Here is a 25297-nt window from a genome sequence, read left to right as displayed (position 1 = left end):
GTGAGACTCAATATACATAGCTTCTTTTAAATTCCCAAATTAAGAAAGAAATGTATTTTCTTAAAGATTAAAGTTCCCGGTTGATATGTTTTACGTTCAGTTAGACATTAATTAGATAACTATTTCTTTGAACATATGGGCAAATACCTTTGTTAATTAAAGTATTGCATTGAGATAAATATTTATATATCTAATCTGACCAAAACTCCGTCCGTGAGACTTAACAACTAAGATTTGAGTATTTAATGTAATAACTTAAGTTCAGAGCATTTCTTCTTGGTGCTGTTTTATATATATAATGACTTTGTTCTAGAACAGACAATAAAATGATAAAGATAAACTTAGTTACACATGAGTTTATACTTTGTGTGTGTGTGTGTGTGTGTGTGTGTGTGTGTGTGTGTGTGTGTGTGTGTAAGCATTAATGGTATGCATATATTTAAATTAAATATTTGTTTTCTATTAATTATTGTTTCTTGTAAGTTTGGTAGCAAGGATTTTGATATAACCATGCACAGTTTATGTAAAAGTGAATAACTGTTTACATATATATGGTTCGTTTCATTAGTTTAACTTTATTGCGTGATGTTAAAGAACTTCATGGTATATGTATATTATTCATTCCTAAATGATGCATATAGTAAAAAATTGAAATCGTTTTTCTTAAGCCTTTAACGCCCTTTGCTCAACATGTCAAGTGTGAATATACTTTTACAAAATAAACTTAGATGCTCATTATTTTATACTCAGGGTATCAAAAACTAATATAATTAAAGTATTTTCATTCAAACTATACAAATTGTAATTCAGTTTGCAGAAATCATTTTCAAAACACGTTCCAGAATATTTTCTAGTTACGTCAACTAGTAAAACTAATACAAATAGATTTTATTGTATGTTATAATTTAAAAATAAACAACAAAAAAGAATAAAGGGTTTCCTTTAAATCCGTCTTGTTACCCCATAATTTAGTAGTTCACGGGGTCTCTGTGTGTAAAGTATTTTGTGCAGCTGTATGTTACTGTTGGGCTTTGTTGCACTTAACATAAATCGTGAATTGTGTTGAAGATTGTTGTAACAAATGTTAAACGTGTTTACGACTCGGGCCAAACTGTGCGTCGACATATTTCAAATACAACTACTAATTCTTCTCTGAATAATAACTTGTTTTACACTCTTAATGTTTCCTTCACTAAATAAGCTTGTATTGTAAAAATAAGTTCTAATTTGGTGAACTCGGGAAATTGAAACCTTAATTAAAGATCCTGCATATCACAACATTCTTATTTATTGCATCTAAAAATGTTTGTTTTTGAATTTCGCACAAAGCTAGCTACTTGAGGGCTATCCGTGCTGTCTAAAAATGTTAAATAAGGGACTTTGAAGTTATAGTTATGGAAGTAAAATTCTAATTTCCACCAGTTTAACAAAAATTGATGTTATACTACACTGTCTTTGAGTGATAATTTGGATAGTTAACATTTTTACGTGTACAATTCTACTTTTAACCCTGATTAACATTTGAATGAACATTAGTCATAGCCAAGCTCACTAAGTCTAAACAGTACCCGAACGCTAGAATCTAGATCACAAAGAAAGCTAAGTATTATTATTTGGAGTTACGATTCACGTAAACGCCCTAAGGCCAAAAAATTACTTGTGGTATCTCGATATATCATCATTATTCTTTCTGGTATCTACTTCCAGCGAGAGGTACCATTTGACAACATCGGGTCATGTGATTTTATAGGTTCTCGAAATGGCGTCAGAGGCCTGATAGTTCCAAAGTTTGCTACCAAGATGAATGGTTCTAAAATTTTAGGGGTGAGTAGTGAGATAAGGTGCGTGAATAAATGTTAATTATGTAGTTTGCTGTTATCAAGTTATGCATATTGTACAAATATGCTATTATATAGTTCTGAACACACTATTAGTTTGTATTACCATTAGCGTTAACTTTAAAGCTTCAACTATAAACGTAATTTAGTACTTTAAATTAACGTCTTATACACTGAATAATTTGTATAGCTGCTTCATGAATATTCGTATAACAGAGTTACGTACTATTTACGATTTTCTCATTGACATAAAACATTTAACCGCTACGTGTAGGCGATATAAAAACGTGAACTAAAGATCTGCGACCAAACGGACAGTGATATTATGTATTTAATTCATAAGAAAAGGTTTAGATAAGTAAAAATTTAATAGTTCATTTTATATTGTATATGAAGGTTTACAGATGTTAGTTTACGTACAGTATATTCTTGAAAAAAAACTCATTTTTCTCTTATTAACAAAAACTTTATCCTGTAATCATTCCCATATTCATACGATAAGTTAACAGCTTACATAGTCCTGAAAAATATGTTCTGTAGTTTTAGAAGTAAGAAATGCATAAACACTGCATTAACATAATAAACAGTGGTACCTCGGTTCTCGAACTTAATCCGTTTCAGAAGGCTGTTTAAAAACCGAATCAATTTTTCGTATAAGAAATACTAAAATAAATTAATCCGTTATAGACCTCCGCATTATGAAGCATTTTAAGTAAAAATATTGCGTATATATACCTGTATAATAATACTTACATGCATAAAGTCAACCACAAAAACTATAAACACAATAAAAAAAAAAAAAACAAATGAAAATTTAACTGCACTTTACCTGTGCTGAGGAGAGCTGATGGCGTAAGTGAAAAGTGGTGAGGAACGTGGAGAGTAGGAGAGTTATTATTGTTTGGAAGGGAACGTTTCCATAAAAACGTCAGGTAACTCTCCTTCTGGGTTTTTTTCTCTTTTCTGTCTCTTTGCACTGCCACAACCTGCTTGAGACTCACTGGACCTATTTCTCACTAAAAACTTGTCTAATGAGGTTTCTTTCTGCCTGGCACCCATGTCTCACCACACTATGTATGCCACTTCTCTTCCTAAATTTTTCAAACTACACCCTACTAGCCTTAAAGGCATCACTTGTATCAGTACTCGTTCCAGGGGTGTTTTTCAGGAGGTCAGCATGCAACTGCTTTGCTTTCTCACAAATGATGGTCTCAGAAATGCTGTAACCAGCTAACTGTTTTTCGTTTACCCAAATCAACAACAGTTTTTCTACCTCTTCCATTGTTTGTGATCTTTGTTTCGTAAGCACTGTCACTCCTTTTGCAACATCAGCTCCTTTGATGACCTCTTTATTTTTCAGTATGGTGCAGACTGTAGACTTCGCCATACCAAACTGTGTAGCAAGGTGAGACACGTGAACACCACTCTCATACTTCGCTATGAGATCTTTTTTCACCTCTATTGTGGCTCTAACAACTTTTCTTTTTGGTTTGCTGCTTTCATTATCCTTTGATCCCATGGTGGTTTATTTAATCAGAATATTTAGAAAAACAACAACAAAAAGAAAAACGAGAACGTTCACAGCAGATTTTAGCGGGGGTGTGGACTGAGCAACAGGTGCAGGTAAAATGTTTTGGGCAAACTTGGCATGGGCCGAAAATGGTCGAAGGGTCGTTCGGGTCATGAGTCGGGTTATTTCGGGGGTTCTGGCCACGACAGCTTGGTTCGGGAACCGAATTTATGTTCGACAACCGAGACATTTTTTTTCTTAAACAATATGTTCGTAAACCTAGTTGTTGGAGAAGGGAGTCGTTCGAAAACCGAGGTACCACTGTATATTTAAACTGTGGCGTGGTACAGTTAGACTTTATGGCTTGCGTACATGATAGTAGACATGCTAGATTACCGTACAATTATGTCCTGAAAAATATTTTTTGTGTTAACTTGAAAAAATTCAAACTGTAGATATTTCCCTGTCAAAATGTGTCAGTGAAGGCGCTCGAATATTAATATACGGGTCGCGGGTTCGAAACCCTGTGCACCGAACATGTTAGCTATTTTTTTTCAGGTCAATCCCATTATTCGTCTGTAAACGAGTAGCTCGAAAAATATGTGTAAAAACGGCTCGTTTGGGTTGAAGATATTTTACTTAAAGGATCGAACAACGTTTCGACCTTCGGTCATCGTCAGGTTCACGAAGAAAGTCGAAACGTTGTTCGCTCCTTTACGTAAAATCTCAACCCAAACGAGCCGTTTTAAAGTATATATCTCTACAAGTGGGTTTTGTAGACATCACTGAGTAGCTCGAGAGTTGGCGGTGGTGATATTGACTAGTTGCTCTCTCGGTAGTTTATTGCTGCTAAATTTGGGACAACTAGCGTAATAGCACTCCTGCAACTTTGCACGAAATTCAAAACAAACCTGTCTAAATGGGAAACAAATTGTTGTTTTATCAGTTGTTTCCATTATTGTCTGATTTTACTCTACTTATTAAACTCAATAGGAAATCATTTTGCTCCAACTAAATATAGTAACACATTATGTTATGTAAAAGGTTTTTTTTGAAAATACGACTTAACGTAGATTAAAATGGAATTACTTTTCAGATTCCCTTTATGTAATCTGAGAAAAATAAATAGCAAATTCCGTTTCTTTTGTTTTGTTATGACATTCAGTAGGACACAAGAACTTTTATGTCGCTTTCATATACGTTAATTCGAATTACTTTTACATGTTTAAAGTATAACATCTTTACCGACCTACCCATATGTACAAACTTTCTTCAAGTGACCCATATACAGTGGAGAGAGTCCACGGTTAAGTCCAGTAAATAGTAACGAGAACAGTTTGTCCCTCAACTAAACCAATATAAAGGAACGCCTTTATACCTATATTAATATAATAAAATAAAATTATATATTCAAACATCTAACACCGCCCTCTACATTTCGACAATCAGTTACACAATCCCTTCCAAACATGTGGTCAGCTTCCGGTCAGTTACCTCTTTCTTTGTGAACCTGACGATGACCGAAGAAGGTCGAAACGTTGTTCGCTCTTCTATGTAAAATATTTTCTCAACCCAAACGAGCCGTTTTTGCATATATATTTCTCTACAAGTGGGTTTTCTCGAAATCACTGAGGTCCATCTTTCGAAAGCGCTCGGGTTATAGGGTTTTTATTTCATTTCTATCAAGACTTCTTGAACCTACGTATCTTCCAAACATCATGAGGATATTCTAAAAACGGCTCAGGTTAACTTGAAAATGACTTGAGGGTCGAAACGTTGTTCGAGTGCTACTATCCATACCACCGTTTTATGGATATTTTTTACTTCAAATGGATTTCACATCATCAAGGAATCCAGTGTGTAGTTTGTCTTTCTGCACTACCGTAATTCCAAACTAATTATGCAATAATTAATATTGGTTCAGTATATTAAATAATGTAGGTTTAACTTTTAAACTGTGGGTTTCGATGTAGAGACAACAGTCACCATTTTATGTTGTCATAACGTCCAGTAGGATATCGCAGCTTGTACGGTTTTCTGTTGAACATTCACTTTGTAGTTTAAAACACTAGATCATTGAGGTATGTAGTAATTATAAATTTGTCGTACAGAACTCGTGTCATGTTTAAAACTGAGACATTGTTTTATAGTGGATCCTACATGGTTATAAACTAAATTATAGACGAACGTGCAACTTGGGCAAAAACACAATAAATATGTCTGCAACAAGTATTACAAGAAACATTATACCAATTCGTGTTTAGGTACGTGTATCGATTGATACTGATATGTCGCGAGGTTCTTAACTTCGTGTCTCGGTTTCAAAGTGCCGAGATACTTGCTACCATTGTCCAGCAAATGACTGCTCAAAGGTAAGATAAACCTACATCAACGTTAGCCGCCTTCTCTTGAACTTGAGAGACGGAAAATGAAAAATATCTAAATTAACAAAGTTTCCAAAGATAACTTTTACTTATTCAAACAATTCTTATTACAAATTGATCATAGAACTTAAGCTATTGTTTTTATGTAATGCATAATTAAAATTTAAATGTTTAATTTTGACCTGGAAAACTAGTCCTCCGTGTAAACATTTTAACATGGGAAACTGGTCCTCCTTGTAAACAAAGTTAAAACTGGTGTATGAATACTTATGAAATTGCTATACAGATATTTTATTCGGATACTTTGTTTTTGAGGTTTAAAGTTAAAGCTAATCATAGTGGAGAAACTAGTATCGTTTTAAGAACTATTGTGGGATACTTGTATACAAACTTGACAATGAACATCGCCCTCTGGTGGCTCGCAAGCGAACTACACAATATGCATATACCTGGACATCGTAGATGTTCTAATCCCTTACATACTGGAACTCTATGTTGCAGTAAAAATTTTGTGGATTATCTGTCCTCTGGCGCATCTGTTTAACTATGATGTGACGCGACTTCCTGCTGTCAAAGCATCATAGTTAAAGAGAGATGCGCCAGAGGACACATAACCCCCAAAGTTTTTACTGTAACATATTCCAAAGGGTATTTCCATTTAGAGACAACCTCTTCCACAAACTGAAGCTACCCACTTTTGATGAGATTTGGCTTCATAACTATCCATATAATACTTTTTTACTAGTTTGTAAGATATATGAATTAAAAAAGTCATGTTTAAATGACTCATATACCCAAGGTGCGGAGTATTGCTTTAGAAAGTTGAGGGGGGGATAATAACCCTTTTGAAAGGCCCAGCATGGCCGGGTGGTTAAGGCACACGACTCGTAATATGAGGGTCGTGAGTTCGAATCCCCGCCACACCAAACATGTTGCCTTTTCAGCCGTGGAGGCGTTATAAGGTGACGGTCAATCCCACTATTCATTGGAAAGAGTAGCTCAAGAGTTGGTGGTGGGTTGTGATGAATATTACGTCATTCGAAATTGCGTTAGAAGGGCAAGGAGACCTGTCAAAAACTTCTAGAAAAAACGGTATCAGTGAGGTCTGAAATACAAGAACTGGACGCAAGAACAGTGGAGGCAGGTGTTATTCAGTGACGAGACTAATTTCTTCGTACAGGGTCAAAGAAGTCTGCATGTTCGCAGATATTCAGGTGAGAAACTTCGAGAATCTCGCATCAATCAGTTCGTTAGACATCTTTTGAAGATGTTTTGGGGCTTTTTCAGCTACTATGGCGTCGGAGGCTTACATATCGTAGAAGGTATGATGCGAAGACCACAGTACATGGAAAGTTTTGCAGAGAAGAGTTGTTCCAGAATTGAAAAAGAGATTTCCAGATGGTTCTTGCATTTTTCAGCAAGATCTGGCTCCGTGCCACACATCGAAACTTGTGAAGAATTTTTTTACTACAACGCGAATAAAGGTGCTGGACTGGCATGGAAACTCTCCAGACTTAAATCCTATTGAAAATCTTTGGGCGATTTGTAAAGAAAGACTTTGGGAAAAATACTGTACTAAGAAATATAAGCTAATTGAGACCATAATTGAGGTGTGGTACCGCAATCCAAAAATTAGTAAAGATTGCAGTCAACACATGGGCGTATATAATAGCGAATGATGATTTGAAACGTGTTGCGATTATGAACACATGTTCCTTAAAGTGGTGTGTACTGTGTTCTACAAATCTGTTACTTCACTATATTCATACATAGAACATTAAAGGTTACTCTTTCTAATTAGTGTTTCTTCACTTGTAAACTATTCTATTTAGTACCACTCTCTAACTTGGTACATTAAACACAATTTTTCTGACACTAACGTGGACGACACGTTTTGAGAATAATGGAATGCTCTTCGGTTTTAGCAAGTTCGGTAGTATTGAGTGTGCCTACTACTTCAAGTACCTATACAGAATTTTGTTATGTATTGTAAGTGATATTCATTAAGATTGTAATATTTTAACTATTGTGTACTGTAGACAATGTTTCTATCGCGGCGAATCTTCCTGCTTTGTTTAATTGTTTCACATCCGTAGCTGGATCACTAAGGAGGTGTCTAGTGGACCACTTATCAGTTTGTTATAGTTCAAGTTCTGGCACTTCAGTTTTCCTCATGTTAGTCCAATCCTGTTTCGTTTTCTGGCTCTCCTGTCATTCTTACCACGTATTTAAATATTTTCACTCGTTTATTTCAAATACATGTGGCCCAGCATGGCCAGGTGGGTTAAGGCGTTAGACTCGTACTCCGAGGGTCGCGGGTTCGAATACCCGTCACACCAAACATGCCCCTTTTAGCCGTGGGGGCGTTAAAATGTGACGGTCATTCCCACTATTCGTTGGTAAGAGAGTAGCCCAACAGTTGGCGGTGGTTGGTAATGACGAGCTGTTTTCCCTCTTGACTTACACGACCAAATTAGTGACGGCTAGCGCAGATAGCCCTTGAGTAGCTTTGCGCGAAATTTAAAACAGTCAAATACATATCGACTTCCATTAATGTTCCAACCGAAAATATCTTCATGAATTTCTAACACTCGCCAACAAGCTGAATCTTTTTTGTTTTTAATGACTTCTAGGATCGAGTAGGTGAGTTCCCCATGATTACTTTCTGGGACTAACATTAGACAATATTTTTCTGTTATCACGAGTACACAGCTGGCCACGTGACTTCAGACGTGCGTTATATACGAGCTCACGCTGGCACGTTTAAGTGTTCAATTCATATTCGTAGGACATTTAAACACCCTACAGCCCGAAGTAAATATAGTTTCGTTTTGGGAAGAAATGAAGGTAATATTCTTTGCTTCTTTCTGTGTATGTTTGTCGGGAGAAAACTTTTACGGACTTTTGTACAATAACTGTTTTGTTTATTTTCAAATATAAATATAGTAGTGTCCGTTTTAAACATAATTTGTAATTATTGCTTTAGTTATACCTAGTTGCATAATGAGATACTCCAATTAACCTTTAAACACAAAACGGTTATCCAAGAAGCTAACTGACGTCACATCTAAAACTTTAACCTCTTAAAAACTAAACTATAATCTGAGTTCGTAGGATTGACTATCTAGTACAATTGACCTTTACCCAGTAAACCCTGCCTCTCAGCAGTCCACAGATCATGTATCATTCAACAACTTTACAACCACAAACCTTGAGCTTGTTATTACGGAAAGATCACCTACATCTACAATGCATATACACATCCTTCCAACTAAACTTACCAGTATAATGACAACCAACCACCAAATGATGTTTAGTGTTTTAATATTCTGTATTTCTATTAATGCTACAATGTATAAGCTTGTTTACCCTGATTAAGCCTCAATGGTAATATATTAGTTCTTTTTATAACTTTATTGCTATAATTAACGTACGTATCACAAGAAAACAAAAGTTTACTATTTATTGTTACAAAGTTTTAACGATGACATCTTTATCATTGACCTCGCTGACACACTTTTCTGTAATCTAGATGCTCAGCCTACAGAGCAAAATTGTCCATGTCTTCAGTTGAAATATTGTTTACATCGTAAGGTGACATTCTGTAAATTGTACAGTGGCGTATTAATATATTTGGATTACTTGATTTTTTAGGTCACTCAACAGAAGACATTATGGTTTGCAAATTCCAACAAGAAAATAGCGCTTATTTCGGTATTTTTTGGAAAATGTTCATATTAAAGAATGAAAAATGTTTTAACACATTTACGTGTTTTAATGGCCCTTTTCGTGATTAATAAAACTTCGACACTTGGTATTGAAGATAAATATTCACATATCTTAAGTTTTGTTAGTCAAGAGGGAAAACGTTCATGATGAAATTCTTCAAGACGTCTAGATATTAAGAAAAACCAAATTTAAAAATGATAAAACTAAAAACTATAAGCAACTGTTGGCTTTCCAATCTAGATGTGATGATTAAGACTCGCCCTTTCATCCGTAGGGCATTATAATGTCACAGTCAATCCCACTGTTCGTTGGTAAAAGAGTAGCCCAAGAGTTAGTGGTGGATGGTGATAACTAGCTACCTTCCCTCTAGTCTTACACTGCTAAATTAGAGATAGCTATTGCAGATAGCTCTCATGTAGCTTTGCGCGAAATTTAAAACCAAACCAATGATTAAGGCACTGGACGTACAATCTGAGCCCCTTGGTGTGGATTCCTCAATGTGGTGAGGGGACCTCCCAGGATAGGTTCTTTCAGTTTACCTCCTCTGGGATCTAAACATCCCCCCACATGTTTGCCGTGCATGGCAACCCGTGAAGGGGAGGAGAGGATCCTGGTGGTTGAGGGGTCCAACCCTAACATATCACTTTGGCCTTGAATACCTGTAGACGGGCGGCTTTGAGGTGGTTCCCCTTGGGTCAATCGTCTGTTCCACTTGGGCTACGGTCAACCAAGTACCAGTGTTGGATATTCTCAACAAGTATTGTGGACTTTATATCTGATGCTGGTGTTTGGGTATAGTGCTCACGAAACCATGGCGTTCCTGCAGTGTCCTTGTTTGACATTGTAGTGCGTCACCTCGAAGAGTTCTGTGGTGGGTGGGGTCAGTGGGCATCGAAATATTCCTTTTTATTTTCGATCCTCCAAATAAAAACTTGAATAAAATAGTGAAAAACAGTCCATAGTTAAACGACCACGTCTTGAAGATTCTGAGCAGCAATCTTCATCATCTGTAACACCTGTACTTCGTTTTCTTATACCACATTCTCTTTGAAACAAACCTTCAGGGCAGATGTTTCCCTTCTTTATTTAAAAGGAACTAGAGGGACTTGCTGGCTTTCCAAAGTCAGTGAAGAAACTTCGATCTAGTGACATATTGGTGGAAACATTTACATCTCAACACAGTGAACTCCTCTTGCATTCAGAGGCGATTGGGGATATACCTATTGAGGTTACACCTCATGCTACTTTGAATTCAGGAGTTTCTGCAGTGAGGCGTATCTCCACTCACAAAGACGGACTTACTATGCCCACCAATATCGTCATTTTGACATTTACATCACCATGTCCACTTGCCACCATCAAGGCAGGTTATCTTAATTGCAGGGTACGGCCACACATTTCAAACCCTCTCAGATGTTTCCAGTGTCAGCGGTTCGGTCAGTTGAATATGTCATGTCGTGGTTCCTTGACATGTGCTCGTTGTGGTGGCAAGGACCATGATGCCTACGAATGTGAAACGGACCCTCATTGCATCAGTTTCAATGGCTCTCACCCATCTTTCTTTCTTGCCCTAAATGGTTGGAAGGAAAAGAGGTGCTGAGAGTGAAAACGATTCATAACATTACTTATCCTGAGGCTTGAAAGTTGTTGTCCACCACTTCATCTTGGACGTATGCTGCTGCACTTTGTTCCATTATTACAGTGGGAATTTAGACGGATCTTTCTGTGCCTCCAAACAAATCGTTCTAAAAACAAATGAAGTCTTTTGACCTCCATGGTCAAAAAAGTTGAATTAACTTCAACACCCCTCTCTGTTCCTTACATACATTCCAAAAATTTCCAAGATCCACTTCCTTTGGTCCCGGTACGGGCATTTTCTCGGGTATATCTTTTCCACTCCAAGATGCAAAACGATCATTCGTTTAATCCTCAGTTGCTAAAATTCTCTTCCAACAGCAAAGACTTGCCCAATCGACCCAGGGCAGGATCCATGGAGGTTGATAGACCTCCCTCAAATAAAGACAGTAAAGAAAAGAAGACGTGGTCGTAAATAGAAGGGTTCTCCGCCCAATTCGCCTACATGTAAATAAAAATGGCCAATTTGATACAATTGAACTGTCAAAGTTTACATTCTAATTTGGATGACATCAAAACACTGATTGCTTCCTACCATTATGTTTGTCTTTTCTTACAGGAAACATTTCTGAAACCTGCCGATACAGTCATTTTTCAGTGGTTTTCTTTGTACAGAAAAGACAGGATGTGTGATGGACGAATGCATGGAGAGGTGGCACTGTTGGTTGATCAGCATGTGCCCACCCTGTCCTTGCCGCTCGAAACATCCTTGGAGGCCATAGCCATCCGTGTTTCCTCGGGTCACACCATCACTGTTTGTTATCTCTACCTGTCACCTGGAGATGCATATGATCAATGTGATGTTGATGCTCTAACTGAACATTTGCCATCTCTCTTTTAATCCTGGGGGATTTGAATGGACATCATCCCTTCTGTGGAAGTGCTGATAGTGATAGAGGAAGGATCGCTCTGTAGAGCATATGCTCTCTGATCACAACCTTTCTCTTTTTAATACTGGTTCTACTTATTTTCCTGCACATAGTCAGTTCTTTACTGCTATTTATCTCAATTTGCTCCCCTTCACTGTTCTCCCATTTTTCATGGAGAGTTGACAATAATTCACGAGGCATTAATCATTTTCCTATAATTTGGGGAGAGACTGGTCGTGGTCGATGCCACCCAACCCGCGTGCCCTGGTGGAAACTGTATCATGCAAACTGGTCCTCTTTCATTGCTCTTGCAGAACTTGATCCTGCCATCATCTCTAATCCATCAATAGATGAGTGTGGCAGCAGTAACTAAGTGTATTATACCAGCAGCTGCTCAGTGCATTTTTAGAACCTCGACACGTTTTCCATGATATCCTCGTCCGTGGTGGAATCCTGCCTGCCACATAGCACAGAAGGCTCAAAAACGGGCCTGAGATACTTTCTGTAGATATCCCATGCTTTCGAACTACATCGCTTTCCAGCAGGCACATGCACATACTCGGTGGGGAAGACTTCAAAGCTAGAAGAAATCTTGGATTAAGTTTACAACCAGCACATCTTCTACTACCAATTTGCAAGTCATATTGGACAAGATTCGAAAGGTCAGTGGGCAGTATAATTCTGTCCCCCTCTTGATCTTGCTCTCTGATGGCCAGAAAGTAGGTGATACATGGAGCACTGCCGATATTCTCGGTAACTTTTTGTCCGGGTATCTAGCACTTCTGCTTCTTCCTTCACCTTAGCCATCAAGACTTGGGCAGAGCGATCGCCTCTTTCCTTTTGAGCTGATTGTCTCTATGACTGTAATCGTCCCTTTACACTGGTGGAGCTCAAACTGGCCCTTCATTAGTCTGACAGTACATTGGTTGGACCTGATGATGCACACTATGAAATTCAGCGCCATTTATATCTTGCTATTCGTCTGATTGTTTTTAAGCAGATCTGGCAGGAGAATGTTTTTCCTTATGCCTGGCACCAGGCTATTGTTCTACCTTTCGCTAAGCCCAGGAAGGATCCCAAGATTCCTTCAAACTACCGTCCAATTGCTTTCTCGAGCTGTCTCTGTAAGACCTCAGAGAGGATGGTTAATGCTTGTCTTGTTTGGTTCCTCGAATCAAACAACCTCCTCTCACCCACCGAGTGTGGGTTCCAATGACAGTGATCTGTCAATCGGAGAATCACTTTTCAAACGACAACATCTTGTATCAATATTCTTTTACATTGAGAAGGCTTATGATACACCATTTGCTCATTTTTATTACCTTTTTTTAATGGACAGGAGATTCCAAGTTCGAGTGGGTTCGACACTTTCCCGTTCTTTTCTGCAGGGACTTGGAGTCTCTCAGGGCTGTGTTTTGAGTGTCTCACACTTAAGTATAGAGATAAATGCCATCACTGAACAACTCCCTCTCACTGTTGCAAATGGGTTCCATGTCGACGACTTTCACATCACATGTCGTTTACTAATAGTGGACCATAGCAAACGGCTTCAACTTCTCTCTAAAACTGTTTGCATGCACTTTTGCTGCCAACTGGATATTCACCCTGATCCTGAACTCTGCATCAGTGTAGTTGTGTTGCCTGTGGTCCCTGAGACAAAGATCTTGGGGCTTATCTTTGACCATAAGCTGACCTTTATACCACACGTTAAGCAGCTATGGGTCAAATGTACAAGAGCACTGAACATCCTCCGTGTCTTCTCTTCCACCACTTGGGAAGTGGATCGATGTTCTAAGCTAAAGATATATTGTGCTCTTATTAGATTGAAACTCGACTATGGATCACTGGTCTGTAGCTCTACCAGAACCTCGGCTTTAAAGATACTGGACCCCATTCATCATCAAGGACTTTGGTTCTGCACTGGGGCTTTCCACACTTCCTCAGTTCAGAGCTTATACATGGTCTCATAAACTTTCTTTGCACCTCCACTGTTTGCAACTGTCTTTACTATATGCTTCGAAATTTCGTTCCTTACCAAAGCATCCCACCTGGGATTGTATTTTCTTTCCTTGGTGAACTATACTTTGTCAAATCAGAAGATCTGCCATTGCTCCTTTTGGCCTTCGTATCCAGGTGCAGTTGGATGAATTGGGTCTGTCCTTGGAAAACATTGCAGAATCCACTGGTCAGCCTATCCAACCATGGCTTCTTACTGTCCCCAAATGTGATTTATCTTTAAGTCATCTGAGAAAACTAGACACTCCTGATTGGAAGTACTGTCTGTTATTTGTTGAACATCTTTTGAACCATCCTTCCATTCCTGTTTATACAGATGGTTCAAAATCAGGTGACGGTGTGGGCTCTGTCATGGTTTGTTGTGGTTTGGTGGTTGTGTGCAGAATCCCCTTTACAGCTTCTGTGTTCACTGCTGAACTGTACACCATTTCTCTTGCCTTGGATCACATAAAAGCTAAGCAATACTCAAACTGCACTATTTATACCGACTCGCTTAGTTCTCTACTGGTCCTGGAATCACTTCACGTTAGTTCACACCCTGTCCTCGCCGATATTCAAAATCGACTGGCCCATTTCTCTTTGACATCTATTTCTATCCAGTTTTACTCGATACCAGTCCACGTTGGTATTCGCGGGAACGAGCTCGCCGACATCGCAGCTAAATCTATCTCTTTGGCATTATCAACGCTGTGCCTGTTCCATACATGGACTATGGTCCTGTATTCAAGGCTCGGCGCCGTGCCAGTTGGCAGTCGACTTGGAGTGAGCAACGTGAAAACAAACTTTGTTCAAATAAAACCCTATATTGGACTTTGGCACCTTCCTTCTGTAAGGATCGGAAAGAGGAAGTTGTTCTTACTAGACTACGCATTGGTCACAGTTTTTAATTCATCGTTTTCTTTTATCTGGAACTGATGCACCAATGTGTGTAGTCTGTGTAACACTCGGGTCACAATAAGCCACATTTTACTTTCTTTTCATTGTTACGATTCTCAACGACGGCACCATTTTACGCGTGTTCTGTCCCAAGGTTTGTCCATAATGTTAGACTGTGTTATTGGTGATAGTGACACTGTCCACCTTGGAAATAGTTTTTTTAAATATTCTTACGAAGACTACGTTGTTTGGGTTTCTCTATCGCAGCTTATCCCATCACGAAATGGAGTCGGCGTATCATTGATATACACAGTAAACTCGAACATTGTCTTTGTTTGTATTACGAAGTGTGGAGATCACCTTATTTTTTTGTTCTGAACACACTATTAGAGAATTTGTGTTAATACCATGGAACATTGATTTAAATTGTTACGTATAATTGTGCCTTACTCCGTCTTATAGACACGGAACGTCTTTCCGTTAGTGAAGCCTAATAGTATGAAGAAAATAGAACAATGAGATTCTTAGAACATTCAAGTGACAGAAAATCCTTCAAATCAAACTGTTCTTCAGTATTGTGTGTATAATGACGTTTTTTATTTCCACATCTAATAACATACCCTGTAATACAACCATGATAGCTCACAAGTTTATCCAGTTTTAGTCTTGCGTGTGAAAATTTCAAAAACTGAATATGACCGTCGTCATGGTTTTCCTTATTTTTAAGATGATAATTTTAGGAAGAGTAAAGCTTCAGTTACTTGTCGTTTTTTTTAATATTCGGTTATTGTATGTAAACAAGTTTCGTAACTTTGATGGCTACTTTTCAGTTATATTCGTTTTTTCCAAGTATAAGAGATACCGTTCTCAAACATTTGGAGGTTTAACGTGTGTAAGAATGTTACGTGGATTAATCCTTTAAACTTCAATGTGTGACTGCTGAGATATTTAAGATAGTATGTTTTGGATTGCCATATGATAACTGTATATGAATGAAATCCAGAAGGTTCGGATCTGTATGTGTTGGTATTTTTATGTGGGATTCTTTTTTGTTAAGCTAACTTGGATGTAGGCTACTTGTTTTGTATACACATTAAACGTAGGCTAAAATTACCATTGGATTGTTATTCAATACTTCTGATGTTTTCAGTAAGTATCTTGAATTAAGACAACGGATGTTTTTTTTTTCATATTATCCTTTTTTTTTTCATTGGTGTGTACAGATTTTTTGTACTTCTCTTCTGGCGTTCAAACTGAAACCGAGTTGTTATTGTTACAAAGTTTTTTATACATTATCATGACATAATACAACAACTAGAAACGCTTTGGGTTTTGAATATTTTGCAACAGGTGGACTAGAAAAATATTACTGGGGTATTTTTGTTAAATAACCAGTTTATAACTTCTTAGTACCTTAACCATCGACGTGTTTTAGGAGTTGTAGAAATTGAGTGTTATTTAGGCTTAGGACAGAATTACGTAAATGCAGACTGAAATCTTCAAACAGGAGTTAATACTCGATCTTACTGAAGAATGCGCGCAGAAAAGAAGAGCTCCTATTTTGGATTAAAAACAATTGTTAACCAATTATCTGCGACTAGAATATAAAGGATAAAAGAACACGTTTTCTTCGTAGATTTCTGTTTGGAAAGAGATGAATCTTGTGTATTTTTTTAAATTCTTGTATATATGTGTAATCATTGGTAAATACTGTTTCTGAAATTGTCTGTTACGATAAAATGATATTGTTTATTTCTACAATCTCACAACCTGCTTCTGTAATCTTGTTGTTTACATAACTGTTAATGAGGCAGCGTCAACATTTCATTACAAGTATAATACATGTCAGCTTCGATGCTGGTACAGCTATTACACTTCTGTATACGTGTGTACAACACAAGTACCTGATGATGTAGTTTGTAATTGTGGTAGACAGATTTTTGTATGAGGTGTTTTGAATGTGATGCAGTTTTGGCCAGATATGGTATAATTGTAGCATATTATATAAATAAAATGTTAAATTTGACTCAAAAACTTTGAACTGTAATTTCATATCTTGAAAGATAATGTGTTAAAATTTTTCATTCTCCGCCATTTGACCATTGTTACTGTCAGTGAATGGTGGGGTTAAATGTCATAACTCCGCGAGGTTGCGATGTAACCCATTTACTTGTACCCTATAGTTAGAAGTTTGTCGGAAGCTAATACTTAAGTTTGTGTTACTCATAATTTAAGCATTCTTTATTATTTTAAAATATATCAGAAAATATCTTAAATCGTAATCAATAACACAGTTTTACCGTTTTTCATTTCTTTCTCTCTGTGAACCATTGTATCCATATGGCACATTTAATAGTTATTCGTAACATACGAACTTGTTTTCTAGACTTCTTCTCCCTGGAAAGTGCTTAATTTTTGAAGTTAATAGTATGTATAGGAAAATAAGTTTTGTAAGTGTTCTATACTTAACAGAAGCAAGCATGCTAGTGTACTCGAGGTTGAATGTGAGGGTTAATGGAACGTTCAGTATGTAAGTGCATGGTACTAAATCGCAATTAATATACTGTGTAGTAGTAATTTATCTGTAAATTACTTCTCGTTGTTAACCAGCAGTTAACTGTCTGTGATAATGTACATCAACGTTTACTTAGAGCTGGTTGGAATGTGAACTTTCTTAAAGATTTTCTTCAGTAACTTTTTTGTTAGTATTATATACGCTTGTGAAGCTACACTTGCTGCAAAAATTGTAATTTCCAAAATTATTTGCTACTGTTATTGGTTGGCGCGATGGATAGTTTTGTTCCATGACCATATTTTGATTCTTTATAGAACATGCACTAACTTTTTATGAAAAAAACGTACCCTATTGTGTTAGTCTATTTATTGAATACTGTGTGGTAAGACACATTTATTACAATTTACTGCCGAATCAATCATAAACCGATAAAAAGAACTATGGTTTGTTTTACCATACCTACACATTTCGTTATAAAATACGAGTGCTTACCTCGCAGTACATCAACATAATTGATACTTTATAAGAACACTTCCCACAATACACCACTACTAATGACTCTCTGTATGAGTACTTTTCGTTATAAAATGAGTGATTTTCTCTAAATACGCTATCGTCAGTAACGATAACTGTTAATTTCTATACGATATAAACATCTCAGTACTTTCGGACGTGACGTAGAATAATGGTAGTGATTAGACGTCTTTGAATTGGGGTCGGTTGAAAGTAAGTTGCGGCAAGGATTGAAATACTTGGAGAATGTTTTAATGTTGAAGAACCATTTTATAAACAAGATCTTGTAAAAGAAAGTGTAATACAGTAAGAAGTCCAACATACGTGTTTTCACCACATCTAGACAGGAGACGGGGATAGAAGTAATCGTTTGTCACAGTTAGAAAAATGTGTGAAGATAAAGAAAGCGAAGCTTTTGGATAAAAACTAAAATACTAATTTCTTCGTTATTAGAAAGGTTTTGTTTGTTTTTTAATTCTACGCAAAGCTACAACAAACCGTCTGCGCTAGCCGTCCCTGATTTAATGTAAGACTAGAAGGAAGGCAGCTAGTCATCACCACTCACCGCTAACTATTGGGCTACTCTTTTACCAACATATAATGGGATTGACCGTCACATTTTAACGCCCTCACGGCTTAAAGGGGCAAGCGTGTTTGGTGTGATGGGGACTCGAACCCGCGACCTATTAGAAAGGTAAGAAAAATTATATACTGAACAAATGAGAAGATGCTGAATAAATTGGAAGGAATTTTACAAATTAAAGAGATCGGGAAGAGTTAGGAAATGATTATATAGATTCATCCCATTGGGAATAGTTTTTAGATATTTAGGAGTTTGAGAAGGAAAGTGGATGTGGCTTGTGAATTTGAATAAAGAGAACGAATTCTCAAATCTATATGGAAGATGACAACTTATCACGATTTAAAGGAATAAGAAAGAATTGTTTGGTTTAAAGAGGGAAGAACACAAGTATGATATATAGTAATAATTGTAGGCCTAGATTTTGAACTGAATGAAGAACGTTCAGAAATGGTGATTAAAAATATTTGTTTCAGATAAAATAGTGTAAATTTTATAAGGAAAGAACAAATACATTATTGTAAAAGTTAAAAAAAAACAAAACGGAAGAGATTTTAAGAGGTCGAAAATAAAAGGGACACGATAAAGTGAAAGTATGCCAATACAACACAGTATAAGGTAAAATAACGGAATAAAACGAAACAGTGTTCAAAATGTTAGTGTACATTTGATGGCATTGTGTACTAAGAATACAGCAATAGTCATAGTAGTAGGTATAAGTGAAAAATTAAATCTGGAGAGAGGCGGAAAGAAAGGATCAAAGTTAGGTTATATAATAAGAGTAGAAGATGTTTGGGATGGAAAATGAAGATAGAGTAGGAACTTTAAACTGTATGGAAGAGGAAATAATATTGAGATTTATTATAATCAGGCATTTAAAATGATTGAGAACATTTTTAGCGGAATGGGTGAAAGAGGGTGCAGAAGGAAAACAATAATAGTGGGAGATATGAATATAAAGACGAAAAGGTATGGTATATCCTTAGAGAGGCTGTTTAAAACTACTGTATTGATAATAGAAAACGTGTACGAAATTTTGTGAGTTTATGATGTTGAGCAGAAAAATGGGTAGGGATGAGAGACTTGTGTTGAAGCAAAAGCAGTTTGGGATTAAGTATTTAATTAATAAGAGAACTCGTGAAGATATAGAATTGGATGCCAATTATAATTAGTTTAAAAGGACAGGAAGATGAAGACGAAAAATAAAAGTTTTGGATATAAACGAAGAGGATGTGGAAAAAATGGTGATTTGTAAAGAAGACCCATGAAAAAGTTTTGGAAAAGATTGTTAGAGAAGTTTAGTATGGTAAGGTAGGAATAGAAGTTCAGACGAGAAGAAATGTTTGATTGAACTCGTAAAAAAAACTCATAAAAAGCTTAAGGAAACAATTACAAAAATATCAAAGGGCCGGAGACCAGAGAGAGGGAAAGAGCATATGTTAAAAAAATAACATCTGCAAAGAAGTAGAAAATAGCAAAACAAGTAAGACGTTTTGGAAAGTGCTGCTTATGTTGAGGAGGGTAAAAAGACTGGATGAGTGCCGAATATGGAACACATTTAGACTTAGAAAATTAAGCAAAATGAAATGGATGAAAGCAGTTACAAATGAAAAAAATTATAATGGACAAACGGCAAAAGAATAAAGTTAAGAATTAAGAGTCCATGACGAGATAGGAAGTTGAATGAATTGTATAGCAATTTAACAAAGGAAATGTGAACTAAAATATTGTGAAAAATATGTGATAAAACAAGAAGTCCAACTGAAAGCTTGCTTTTTCGTTGACTTGTACTATTTTGGAAATATTCGTGAAAATTGGTCACTTGCTCTCAACCAAATTAGTTCACTGTGAATTGATTGGTGGTCAAGTTCATTTGGATTATAAGTTCCGTGAAAGATTGTTGTAACCTTATGGAAAGAAATTTGATCCTTAAAGGTTTTAAGTGAATGTCTAATGGATAACAGGCATCGATAGCTATTAAATATCTGTATTTGTTTCAATCAGCTTAAATTAACATTAGACGTTGATGGGTAATAATACTGTAATACCGTCAGCTGGACTGTTCTTCATTAATTTTGGTAAGTGCCCTCATTCACTGCCCCAGAATGTGAGAACACAGAATTCTTTTTAATATTAAATACTGCCTTTCTCTGTGGCAAGGTTCTTCCCCGCGTCCTCAAAACAAGTTTCTTGTGATGCCAGATGTGTAAGTGGATATAATAATTTATTGAGTAAAGTTGTACCAGGTAATCTAATTCCGAGTGTTAAAATTCTCGAAACGTCCAGGGGACTAGGCTACTCCCAGAACATTTTACTTGTCACTTTTATTGCTGAATGAATAATTCAAATAAAAATAAGCAACAAAAGAACTCCAGTACGATTTTTAGCGCCTTATAGAAAACAAAGTAGAAGAAAAATGAAACTGCTATGTCGTTAATAAATTTAAAATCTACTTTGGATATTAGTGAATATAAAGAAGTTATAAGAGAGAAAAGTGAGAAAACAACATTTGGGGGAGAATTAAATATGGTAAAAAGAGTGTATAAAAAACAAAGTATAATTGAAAGAAAAGATGAAAGATCGAAGACGTTAAAAAAAGATGTCCATTAAGTCGTTTGCTGTTGACAGTATATTGAAATAACTTAGAAAAAGAGTGGACGGGAAAACATCGGAAAAGGTGTGATACGTTTATTATATTTTTTTTTAATATGCTGATGACCTTTATGGTGGTAGTGGATATCCAGATGAAAAATATGTGGAGGATAAACTACTTTCAGATTAGTCAGAAATAATGAGAAAAGAACAGCTGATAATGGGGATAAAAGTAGGTAGAGGTTAGTTATAAAATCTAAGATATTCGTTTAACAAGATCATTACGGGAATGGAACAGATAAAACATACCGAGACGAAAACACAATGAGCACTTGGAAGAAGAACGCACAGTATGGATAGACTGTTGCACATGTGTGAAATCCCGATAAATTCTTTTATGCAGCAGAAATGTGGGGATTGAAAATGAGCAACATAAGTTTAAAACAAATAAAATGTTGGATTTATAAAGGAATACATTGTATTACATGTGGCAGCTAGAGGTTGGAAGGAACAGTTTGGTGGTCTGCACAACAAAACTAATTTGTGCGAATATTTTGGACACTCTAGAGAATCTGTTGGCTATAACCCACATTTACAGGCCCACTATAATACAAATTTAATATTTGATTAACTACTGCTTTGTAGTTTTACAGTTTAATGATTATTGCCGCTATAACGCAAACGTAATTTCTTTAACCAAGTTACGAACGGTAATTAACTAGGCCTACTTATTTTCGTGCTCTCGTATAAATGTCAAATTTGGGGCTCGCTCTTGGGGAATCTTCATAAGTGTTCTCACGAAATACTCGGGTATTCTAAGGGTTTGGGTGAAAAGTTCTACCTATGTGCAAATCTCGGAGCTGAAGCGATTCGTTTTGCGAGCCCAACAGTTTGTAAATAGGAGTTTTCTGGAAATTCCCGAGTTTTCTAAGGGTTGTTGTGAAAATTTTTACCTTTATGCAAACCTCTGGATTGAGATTATTGGACCAGCGGTTTAAGAGTACTTCACACACCCACACACACACACACACACACACACACACACAGTCTTATTACATAAATTGAAGGAATAGATAGTATTCAAATGCAAAAGGAACAGCAAACGGTAAAAATAAAATGGAGTTTTGAGATAAAGCGAACGTTTGAGAGTTGATCCTAAAAATATGGAATAAGAGCTGAAAGAAAACAAGATGAAAGGATTGAGTCAATAACAAAAAATGTGATAAAAACTTTAATTAGGGTAAAATTGTGAAGTCGTGTTATTGCCTGGTATAACAATGACAGGATAGTAGGCTATGTGAAACCAAGTGATTAGAAAGAAAATCAACTGCAGGTAAAATATTATGTGGTATTGTACCAGATGAAACAAAAGTTGACAAAGGAGAAAACTGTAATACGTAGATGGGATTCTAAAGGAATTGAAAATATTGCAGATGGAACTGAACTGATAGAAAACAGATATATTTGGATAAGACAATTACTATAAGAAGAAACAAATAGTTGAACATGTATATAACTACCTAAATAATGTTAATTGATAATCGTTTAACTAACATATGTATTGAAATTCTAATTCAATTAATATTTTGTTAAAAGATAAATATCAAATGTGAAGGGCGATCACCCTCCCAAAAGATTGGGAACCTGAGGAAAGAATTTGATTTTAATGCGAATGCTTTCCCCGCAATACACCACTGATAGAAACGCTAGTAATTACGAGTATTTTCCACACAATACACCAGCATCAATGATGTCACAATACAAATTGTTTTACATCAGTAATATACTAGTGTTTCCACACAATACACCAGCATCAATGATGTCACTATACAAATTGTTTTACATTATAAAAACTACAAGTTCTCTCCCTGCAACACCACTGCCAGTAACGCTTATTATAAAACAGACACAGACACCGGGTCTTGTTACATAAATTGGAGGAGTAGATAGTATTCAAATGCAAAAGGAACAGCAAACGGTAAAAATAAAATGGAGTTTTTTAGATAAAGCGAACGTTTGAGAGTTTATCCTAAAAATATGGAATAAGAGCTGAAAGAAAACAAGAGAATATTGAGTTAATTTTAGTGGCAGATGGAAGGATAGGCACACCCACACTTGGTACAATACACAATAAAAATACTGAAGTGTTTATTGTTAGGTGGACAACAACAATATTAAAACATGCTTAGCTGTAGTAAAAAACTGAGAATCATTAAATTCGGTTACGTTGCTCGAAATCCCAGTTTATTCGTATGACAGCGTTTAAAACATTTTAAAATGGTAACAGATTAGAAATTGAGTCAAGGCTGTGGTTTTACTGGTTTTGAATACACTGCTGTGGGTGTTGAAAGGCACGTACTTCGCATCTGAATGATAGTGTTGTATGCTTATAGCATTGGTTGTTTCAGTGAAATAGAAGGAAGGAAATTCCGCGGATTATTTGCTAAAGAAATAGTTTTCAGTGGCAAAGCAAAAGTGCTGGGATCTGTGGTAGTGAAATCACAACACCCCTGTGTAAGCTTGGGATGGTCAGATGGTTAAGGTATTCGACATGTAATATCAGGATCGTGGGTTCAAATTCCCATCATATCAAATGTGCTCGCTCTTTAAGCCGCGGGGACGCTATAATGTGACGATCGATCCCACTATTCGTTGGTAATAGTAGCCCAAGAGTTGACATTTGGTAGTGATGACTATCTACCTTTTCTGTACTCTTACACTGCTAAGTGAGAGACGGCTAGCACAGATAGCCCTCGTGTAGCTTTGCGCGAAATTAAAAAACAAAGAGCAAACAAAACTCCCTATGCAAATTGAGTCAAGGCTGTGGTTTTACTGGTTTTGAATACGCTGCTGTGGGTGTTGAAAGGCACGTACTTCGCATCTGAATGATAGTGTTGTATGCTTATATATAGCATTGGTTGTTTCAGTGAAATAGAAGGAAGGAAATTCCGCGGATTATTTGCTAAAGAAATAGTTTTCAGTGGCAAAGCAAAAGTGCTGGGATCTGTGGTAGTGAAATCACAACACCCCTGTGTAAGCTTGGGATGGTCAGATGGTTAAGGTATTCGACATGTAATATCAGGATCGTGGGTTCAAATTCCCATCATATCAAATGTGCTCGCTCTTTAAGCCGCGGGGACGCTATAATGTGACGATCGATCCCACTATTCGTTGGTAATAGTAGCCCAAGAGTTGACATTTGGTGGTGATGACTATCTACCTTTTCTGTACTCTTACACTGCTAAGTGAGAGACGGCTAGCACAGATAGCCCTCGTGTAGCTTTGCGCGAAATTAAAAAACAAAGAGCAAACAAAACTCCCTATGCATACAATCGATCTTTTGAACAGTGCGAAACTTGTTCTAGAAGCAAATTACTTTGATGTACAGACCTTTATAAAGCTTGTCATATTTTTTTATTATTTCATAGCGAGAAAGACTGAAAGTTTCCAGATGCATGTCATTGTAACAAACATGTAGAAAGAACAATTTTAATGTTTGGAGACTGGCTTCCTCCTGGTGTTACATATTAGAATTTAAAATAGCCAGAAACTGAATTAACTCGTAATTTAAATGTAGAAGTTAAATAAGTGTCGATATGTATCCAGTTTGATTTTTGCCAACAATAATGATTCACGGATATTGATATAAATGTTTTAATACATAAACGACAGTACAATTTACAATAATGGTTATTACAAATCAGTATATATGTACAGAACATTCTACGAACTTAAAAACACTATCGAGTCTTTTTTTCTGGTCTGGAACTTCCTCGATGTCTTATCGAAGGTTCACCATGGGCGAATAAACAAGGAGATAGCTGGTTCTGTATTCTTCTTTTTTCGCCGATCACACGTCGAGTTTTCACGGCTGAAGTTATGAAATGTCTTCGTAAAAATACTAATGTTTGATGTGAATCAGCTAAAGTTAATTGGTTTTTAATGTTCGAAATCTATAAACGTTCATGGTCAAATATTTGAAATTCCCGGTTAACAAGCGTTAATCAGTTATAGCTTCCGAGGTTTATAGTATACCGACTACAGCACACCGTTAATATATGCTGTTTCTTGGCACGTCGCATTGTTTGCTCTCATATCCGTCAGAAGAGTTTCTATAAATTTTAGCCTGCACAAGAATAGTGATGATACACTAGCGTTTACGTACACGCACATTGTTGATTCTTCCACTGGAGAATCTTCTACAACTTTAGTGAAATGGTGGAAATGTTGCAATACAAAT

The 25297-nt window shown here is 36.5% G+C and overlaps 1 protein-coding gene across 20 annotated transcripts in view; it reads left to right on the top strand.

Moving 5' to 3' along the window:
* The window catches only part of LOC143253459 (plasma membrane calcium-transporting ATPase 2-like), a 278542-nt gene that overhangs the window by 20536 nt on the left and 232709 nt on the right, over positions 1-25297 (top strand). Inside the window, exon 1 of one of the 20 annotated variants that reach the window (XM_076507411.1) lies at positions 8499-8579. The exons of the other annotated variants lie outside the window; for them this stretch is intronic. The gene's annotated coding sequence lies outside the window, so the exon portion shown is untranslated. Of the gene's footprint in view, positions 1-8498; positions 8580-25297 lie in introns of those variants that run through there. 20 annotated transcript variants of the gene reach the window in all.

This window comes from Tachypleus tridentatus, chromosome 6 (assembly GCF_004210375.1).
Source record: "Tachypleus tridentatus isolate NWPU-2018 chromosome 6, ASM421037v1, whole genome shotgun sequence".
NCBI classification, from domain to species: Eukaryota; Metazoa; Arthropoda; class Merostomata; order Xiphosura; family Limulidae; genus Tachypleus; species Tachypleus tridentatus.
This window is presented reverse-complemented; position numbering and strand designations above follow the sequence as displayed.